This window comes from Astatotilapia calliptera, unplaced genomic scaffold (assembly GCF_900246225.1).
Source record: "Astatotilapia calliptera unplaced genomic scaffold, fAstCal1.2 U_scaffold_22, whole genome shotgun sequence".
In the NCBI taxonomy this organism is placed as follows: Eukaryota; Metazoa; Chordata; class Actinopteri; order Cichliformes; family Cichlidae; genus Astatotilapia; species Astatotilapia calliptera.
In genome coordinates, this window is record NW_020535752.1 from 319,987 (window position 1) to 328,670 (window position 8,684).

Here is an 8,684-nt window from a genome sequence, read left to right on the forward strand (position 1 = left end):
GCTGTATAGATGGCACTCACATTCCAGTCATTGCTCCTTCAGTAAATGAAGGAGACTATGTGAACAGGAAGTCTTTCCACAGCATTAATGTACAGGTACATAGTTCCCTGTAGCATTTCAAACTAACAAATTATTTCATTATAGTAATGGATGCTAATTTGTGTTCTCTGCACTGTGAAGATCATATGTGATGCTGCCAACATTATCACAAATGTGGAAGCCAAGCAGCCAGGCTCTGTCCATGACTCACAAATATTCCGTGAATGTACACTGAGCACAAAATTTGGACATGGTGAGTTGAGAATACTTTAAAATATATAAAGACCAATTGCTTCAGGGACATTTGAACTGAAGTGTACCCTTCTGTCTTAGGAGAGTTCACTGGCTACTTGCTTGGTGATAGGGGGTATCCATGTTTACCCTATTTGCTTACCCCTTACCCTGACCCTGAACTGGGCCCACAGCAGCGATATAATCTGGCTAATTGTAGGACAAGAGCCAGAATTGAAATGACTATCGGAATGCTTAAGGCCCGGTTCCAGTGCCTGCAAAGACTCAGGGTCACCCCAGAAAGGGCATGTGACATTATTGTGGCATGTGTGATTCTTCACAACATTGCCACAATTAGAGGAGAACACTGTACTTCTGAACCAAACAGCAGTGATCCAAACCATGAACATCCTGACCCTCCCACGGACATACAAGATGGAAGCGCAGTCAGAGACACCATATGTCACAATCATTTCCTTTGACCCATCACCTCAACATGTTGAAAGACGAATAAACAGATTTTTTGTTCAACTGGCTTTATTGGTCGCCTGTATTTCCTGTACACAAAGTATTAAAAGATGTAAACCTCATAAAGTGTCTCTGTTGCTTCCTCCTCTGTAACAGCTGTCAATGTTTCTTCATTATTTTCCTGTAGTAAAGAAATAGACAACATTGCTGTTCTACTGTAAACTCATATAATCTGTGGAGTATTACTCACAACTGCATGTTGGTCTGGCTCAACAGGAGGCTGCACCAGATGCAGTACACCACCACCATCAACTGATAGAATATGAGGTTTATACAGGTCACTTATAACTTACAAGGGACCAAATGGCAATTAACAAACATACCAAGCACCTTACACTTCATTGTCATTATGCTCTCAAAGACAACCAAGGCTGAGGGAAGGCAAAATCAGTAGGAAAATAACTTCACTACAAAATAATCCATTATGGTAAAGAGTTTATCAAATGAATGAGTAGCACTGCAAAGGTGACTGTGAAGAAAGGATGTATGCACATCATGTATTATTTTGAAGTTACCCCCTATGTAGGCACTTGTGTCTTGCGGGGTTATTGACTCAGAGGATGTCCCCGCAGAGATGCCTTCGGCCACAGGGCGCCCACTGTTTTGGCTGAGGGCCAACTGCTCAGCCTCTGTGAGTGGTGGTGGAGGACCCCCCCTGTTTTTCGGGCCTCCGCTTTTTTTCTGTTGGCTATAACGGGCCACATTTGAGCATACAGAGTAAGCAAATATGTACTTGTAATGTGCTCAGATAATTTCAATAAGTGCTTACAGAAAGAAAATTAATGTAGCCTCTAACTGCAATTGATTTACATGGGACAAACAGACCAAGCACTATGGCTCATAATACAATTACACCTCACCTGTTTGGACTATATTTTTATATTTCATTTTTACTTGCTGCCAGGAACGTTTGGGGCCTGTTGGGTTGCACCTGCGCTCACATCACAAAATAAAATGTATAAAATAACAAATAAAATAACATATGATAAAATAACATATATGATAAAATAACGTGTTAAATGGGTGGAAATCCCTCGATCAATGTTTGAATTAACACTCACGCATTGACTCTGTCGGCTATGTTTTGCCATGCATGCTTTTGCAGCTGTGGCTGTGTTACTTTTTTCCGCGGAATTTGCATGTTATCGGCATATACTGCCATCAGAATTTTGGCCTCAAGCGCTGTGAAATACATTGACCGCGCCTTCTTTCCCTCCGTCTCCATGGTGACTCGCTTAATCTGTGCTCCGCTTATCAGGGCTTTATGTATCCTCGTCCGCGCGCTTCACTTGGGGTTAAAGCAACTCCACGTTGACTGAACTAATTGTTATCAGCCTTTCTGAAACGGAATATTCCGAGTTGGACAGTTCGGGGTTACTCAACCGTGAGTGTCGTTTTTCACTCTGAGTTTTCCAAACCGGCTTCCTGAAACAGGGCCCTCGTCTTGTGCTACTGTTGTTAAAAATAAAAAACAAAAACAAAGTAAGCTAAATATACTTTGGGAGCAGTAATTAGGCCTTGGTTACAATATAAAGTGTAACCAAAATCAATTACGTAGTATTATTATAACCATAAAACTATCACATTTTCTGTGGTCGGCAATTATCAGAAGCCCAATTCCACACACTGCAAGTCTGTGATTCCTGAGAAAGTGCTTGGACATTAGTCCAGCTCCAACTTATGTTCAAAAAAAAAACGTGTAGAATCCTTTAACACACTCACTTTACTGCAGCAAGTGTGAAAGCATTTAGGTTGGACAAAACCCAGAGTATAGCTACCAACGGTACATTTACTACACTTCACACATCTGTCTAGAATGTGCCTCCATTGTTGAACAAGAGGAAGTGGCCTACTGTGCATGTACAATTTTATTTACATTGCAAACATCTCATGTGTCCAAAGACAGCAAAGTCATGTCCAAAATCATATGAAGCTGAACAGACTTCAGATCGGAACGAAATGAAAGGAACTTGTGTGGGTCAGTCTTTCTCTGCAATCACCTGCAGTGAAGTGACAATGAAATTAAAGAATTTGGAGCTTTTTGTCACTGCTGTTTATTGCACTGCATGTTTTAATGCAGTTAGTACTAAACTGAAATTAGAGACCACACAAATCCACTGTTGGCTTAATACAATTTTATAAAGAACAAAGCTAATTTCACAAAGTATCTCAGAGATTTCGTTTTTGACAAATCATTGTAATAAAAGACATGAACAGATCCACAGGAAACAATTTAAAAGTATCCATAACTCATTGAGCACACTGTCAAAGGCTGATGAGGTGCATGCAAGCTACCTGGATTTCATCCTAATCATTTCAAATTTTACTTTTTAAACAAATGGAGACCATAAGTACAAATGCTATAGAGTAAAGCAACATTTCTCAGAGTGTCTCAGGTGTCGCCCAGTAACCTACACAGAAGTGTTCACTGTGGCTCCAGCACTTATTCAACAGAATAAGTAACAAGGTATTAGTCTTCAGGCTGAAGGTCAAACAGATGTTTAAAAAAATTTTTTTTGCTGTCCTTCTGCAATCCACTCTCTTCATCCACTCACTGCATTAGGCCCGTTGTCTTCTCCTGGGTCAAATCACTGAAATGGAACAAATTTGATCAGCCTTTTTAAACATTTCATCTCAAAAAGAAAACCTCAGGTTTTCTGTTCCTGAGACTTGTGTGTGCGCAGCTTTGATTAATGTGTAATCAGAATGAGTGACCATTTACCTGATCATCCTCGCCACCTCCTTCTTCATCATAGTAATAGACGTTGTCTCTGACACCATCATCCAGCAGGAGTGGCTCCTTTTTCTCCCTTTTCCTCTGTTTTGTAACCAGCAGCACTAGCAGCAACAGCGCTGAACACCGAGCACAACGTTTAGCACACAGTAACCAACCAAATCCTACTTAGCCGGGAAAGGAAAGAGATGCACCGTCCTGAGACTACAGATGTGTGACTCACCGAGCAGCAGGATGGCTCCAAGTATTCCAAGGATAAGGGGCAGGTTGCTGGGAGCTGCACCATAGCGTCCTGGACCTACCATTATCATAGGCACCAATGGTTGCAGTGTATCTGTAGTTTGTGACGAAGATACCCTCTCTGTCCATGGACGTGTACACTTTAATAAGACCTGTGTCCTTGTCCACGTTCAGCCAGCCTGCTGGGTCAATCAATATTTTGTACCTGTACAAGACAGTCACAGAACGATAGTAATACTATCCAGGCAGAATGATTAGAATTAGCATGTTTCACAATGTGATACAGTGGAACCCCGACTTACGAAATCAATTCGTTCCCGAGGGTCTTTCGAAAGTCGAAAATTTTCGTAAGTCGATGCACCCATCGCGCGTTTTGACTGAGGCGATGCTGAACGATAGGCTATAGGCTAATTGCTAACCAGAGCAACAATACGTCGTTCAAGTGGAACAGCGAAGCGCAAGTATGGAAGCCAAGGGGTTGTCACATGAATCGGAAGGCATTGTGTGTGGGCTCAGCCAATCAGAGCCAGTGGATTTCGTTACTCAGGCATTTTGCCATAACATGGGCAAAAATATTGCCGTTCAGTGCCTTCGTAACTTGAATTTTTCCGTGAAACGGGGTATTCGTAAGTCGGGGGTTCCACTGTATTTGATTTTGAACATCCTCCGCTTTCTCCTCAGGCTAAATACACGGTGCAAGAATTAAACACATTAACTGTTACAGGGTTCTCACATCATTTAAAAATACTGGTGGCCAATAGTACCATCCATCAGCCTCCTAGTAGATGCAGCTATGGTAGGAATTTGAATGTCTTAAGTTGCCTCATTCTTGGGTTATCGGATTCACAAACTTTGGTGTCCACAGCGCCTGTCCAGCAGGGTGGTGACAATACCCAATGAGCCTTTTACAACTAAGGAGTTAAAAAAATGCTTTAAGACCTTAATGATACAAATTAACTAATTAACTGTATTTGGGTCTTTTATAAGCCTAATATTCTATTATGGTATACAGCTATTCAGTGTTTTATCGCTATAGACAGTATTCTGTAATTATATCTGCCACACATGAGGACAGTGAATCAATTTTGACCATCAAACAGAACAAGGAATCTAAAACATTTATCTAAGACATTTATCTATAAGGAAATTTAATATTTGCAGCACTTATGAGGTCAATGATACATTTTCTTTAGCAGTAGAAAGTCTCTCCCCCACCCCCCGACTTACGAGACTGTCTGCTTGCGTGCAGTGTCTGGGTCTGAAGCAGTGTACTGCACCACGACTTCATCCACAGCAAGGTCCTCTGGTTTTACCACAAGAATCTCCTTTGGATCAAATATTGGAGCTTCATTCACATCTCTCACATTCACCACCACTGTGGCGGTAGAAGTGACCACAGAAACACCAGGAGCAAAAGGAATCTCATTCTCCACTGAAACCAACAGAGTGTGCTTGCTGGCCCTCTCGAAGTCCAGCTCCTGGTTGGAAGGAAGGGAGGAGGAAGGAAAACAAAACAAACAAAAAAAAAAAAAAAAAAACCACACACACAACATGAGGGTGTTGGCACAGATTTTTGTGAGGATACAAGAAATCACAAAATGCTGCCATCAAATGACAAAACATTCATAGATGATAAATATCTCCCAATATTATGAATGAATTCCTGATTTTCTTCCTACCTTTGCAGTAGAAAGGATTCCTTCTGTTTGTTAGTTCCGTTTTTACTGTGAAAAGTCCATCAGGATCACCACTGACGATCTTGAACTTGGCGTTCCAGGCTGGAGTTTGTGGTTCATCCTCATCTGTTACTATCATCCTAACCACCACAACATCCTTTTTGTTTTCATCAACTGTTGCAGTATACTGTGAGAAAATAAAGGATGGTCAGAAATCAGCAGTGAAAACAGATCTAAAGACTCCTAACTAGGAATGGAGAATAATGGCCTCAGTTTGTAGTCTGTGTCATTATATTAGGTTCATTACTTAATGCAAGTCTACAACTGTGGAGTCCATAAATTTAATTTGCTATGCATGTGGTAAAATATTGTTTTTAACTGCATTTGTACATTTCCCATGTGCTGTCAAAGACTGGGTTTTTGCTGTGTCAGTATGTGTGAGTGCAACATTAATAATGCAGTTAGATACAGGATGAATGTTCTGCTTTAACAAGCAGCAGTTAAACAGGAAGTTTCCAGTTACTTCGTACTTACAGATTTCTGAGTGAAGACTGGAGCGTTGTCATTGCTGTCCGTCACCGTGAGGATGACTTTGGTTTGTCCAGTTAACCCTTCTCCCGCCATATCTGCTGCTTGTACTGTCAGAGTGTACTGTGGATATTTCTGGTAAGATACAGACATCAGCTCATCAACAGGAAGGAAGAAACACTGACATCGGTTTACAGACTGTAACACAGCCTTCAGACGGACTAAAGCTCTTCATCTATGAAGGCCGATTCTGCTGAAAAGCTGAAGCTAAACTCATTTAATATTTTGCTTATGACAAACATGATGCTTGAGAGCCTTGGTCAAACTGTTAGAATAAAGTATTTCTTGACCATTTGGCACGAGGCTGTTTGTTGTTGCTCTGTGACTTCAGTGCAAAGAGTTTATGATGCTGCACCAGAAACAGCTCTGATCTCCTGTAGTCTGCATGGAAGACACAGACTATCTGACAAACTATTCGCCAAGTATAAATGTTGTCCAGAGGTATGACACAAACCAGAAATGTAGACAGAAACTAACTATACTTCAGGCTGTGTCTAGTTTTACTGTCACTAAAAAAACAACAAAAAAAAAAAAACCCCACCATGTTTTTTTGCAGCACCCTCTTTGTGACTGATTTCTAGCAGTGACAGGCAGACTACTGATCCTGATTCATTAAAATGTTTTTTCAGCCCTTAGGTGTAAAAGGACACTTGTGTTTTAAATGTGTTTAACAGGTCTTACCTCTCTGTCCATCCTCTACCAGTGATTCTGATGCTTCCAGTAATTGGGTTGATTTCAAACATGTTGTCAGTGGGCAGCGGTGGGTCCTGGTTCAGAATACGATAGCGGAGCTCTGAGTTGTCAGTGGCTCATCGTCGTCTTTGGCCTCAACCTTAACCACCTCCGTCCCTGGAGTGGAGGAAATAAAAAAGAAGTTCCTGAAGGTCTTCACACTGCTTCATTTACAAGATTTACTAAATAAAATTGACTTAATGCAAACGTCTGCTAATTTCCTTCCAACCCAAATCCTTCTCTGGTGCTTTAGGTGTCATTCTGATTTTCTTTAAATCTCTGGGCATCTTGAAATTCATTAAATATAGTGGATAAGCCCTTTGTCTCCGGTTCTGTCCATAATTTTTATGGACAGAATTTCTAGGCGCAGCCAAGTGGCGGAGGGCTTTCGCTTTGGTGGCCTCAGAATCTCATCTCTGATTTTTGCAGATGATGTGGTTCTGTTGGCTTCATCGGGTGAGGGCCTCCAGCTCGCACTGGAACGGTTCGCAGCCGAGTGTGAAGCAGCGGGAATGAGGATCAGCACCTCCAAATCTGAGGCCATGGTTCTCAGCCGGAAAAGGGTGGAGTGCCCACTCCGGGTCGGGGATGAGTTCCTGCCCCAAGTGGAGGAGTTCAAGTATCTCGGGGTCTTGTTCGCGAGTGATGGGAGAAGGGAGCCGGAGATCGACAGACGGATTGGGGCTGCAGCTGCAGTAATGCGGACGCTGCACCGGTCCGTCGTGGTGAAGAGGGAGCTGAGTGTAAAAGCGAAGCTCTCAATTTACCGGTCGATCTACGTCCCTACCCTCACCTATGGCCACGAGCTGTGGGTAGTGACCGAAAGAACGAGATCGCGGATACAAGCGGCAGAAATGAGCTTCCTCCAAAGGGTGGCTGGCCTCTCCCTTAGAGATAGGGTGAGAAGTTCGGAGGGGCTCAGAGTAGAGCAGCTGCTGCTCCACATCGAAAGGAGCCAGCTGAGGTGGTTCGGGCATCTGACAAGGATGCCCCCTGGGCGCCTCCTGGGTGAGGTGTTCCAGGCATGTCCCACCGGGAGGAGGCCCCGGGGCAGACCCAGGACACGCTGGAGAGATTATATCTCTCGGCTGGCCTGGGAACGCCTTGGTATTCCCCCGGATAAGCTGGAGGAGGTGGCTGGGGAGAGGGAGGTCTGGGCCTCTTTGCTTAGGCTGCTGCCCCCGCGACCCGGCCCCGGATAAAGCGGATGAAGATGGATGGATGGATGGATAGTGGATAAGTATTAGAAACACGAACAAAAGCAAAGAAAACTACCCAAGTCCAGAGGCAATAAGGTTTCTATACATACCGATGGCCGTGGCCTCAGCAACATTTTCTTTGTAGTCTGTCGTAAAATAAGGTTTGTTGTCGTTCTGGTCGATCACATTGACTTTAATCTCCATAGGATCCTCAGCTTGTCCTGCTCCGTCATCCACAGCATGTGCTTCAAACTACACAGACAGAAGATTTTAAGTTTAGATTCGCCCCCACACAGACACACACTTTTCCAATAGAGATTGACAGACCACGTGACTTTCGCGCATTGCATGCCGGGAACTCGTGGCAAAACAATCCAAGTACCTGCATCAAATGCAAGCATTTGCAGCACCGCAAAACGTTCATTCTTCGGTTCCAATAAATTCTTGCTTTTTCTTTGCCCTCCAAAAAGGTATGTACAAAACGAAGGAGAACAACGCCGGTCCGTACAAAGACAGACTTGATGAAAAGTCAAAGAAAAGATAAAAAATCAAACCAGTGAAAGGGTCAGACCCTTACGAGCACACAGAGTGGACAAAAGACGTCAGCGTGCTGCCCAACTTTCACCACGCTCAGATTTATAATTATACGGTTCTTGGAGTGAGTGCATACACTCATGAAGTTTAGTAACTTCAGGTCACTGCAACAAGCCCAGGTAC

The 8,684-nt window shown here is 43.1% G+C and overlaps 1 pseudogene; it reads right to left on the reverse strand.

Moving 5' to 3' along the window:
• Positions 1–3,521: 3,521 nt before the first annotated feature.
• On the reverse strand, positions 3,522–8,219 carry LOC113017849 (cadherin-2-like; annotated as a pseudogene).
• Between the last annotated feature and the right edge of the window lie 465 nt (positions 8,220–8,684).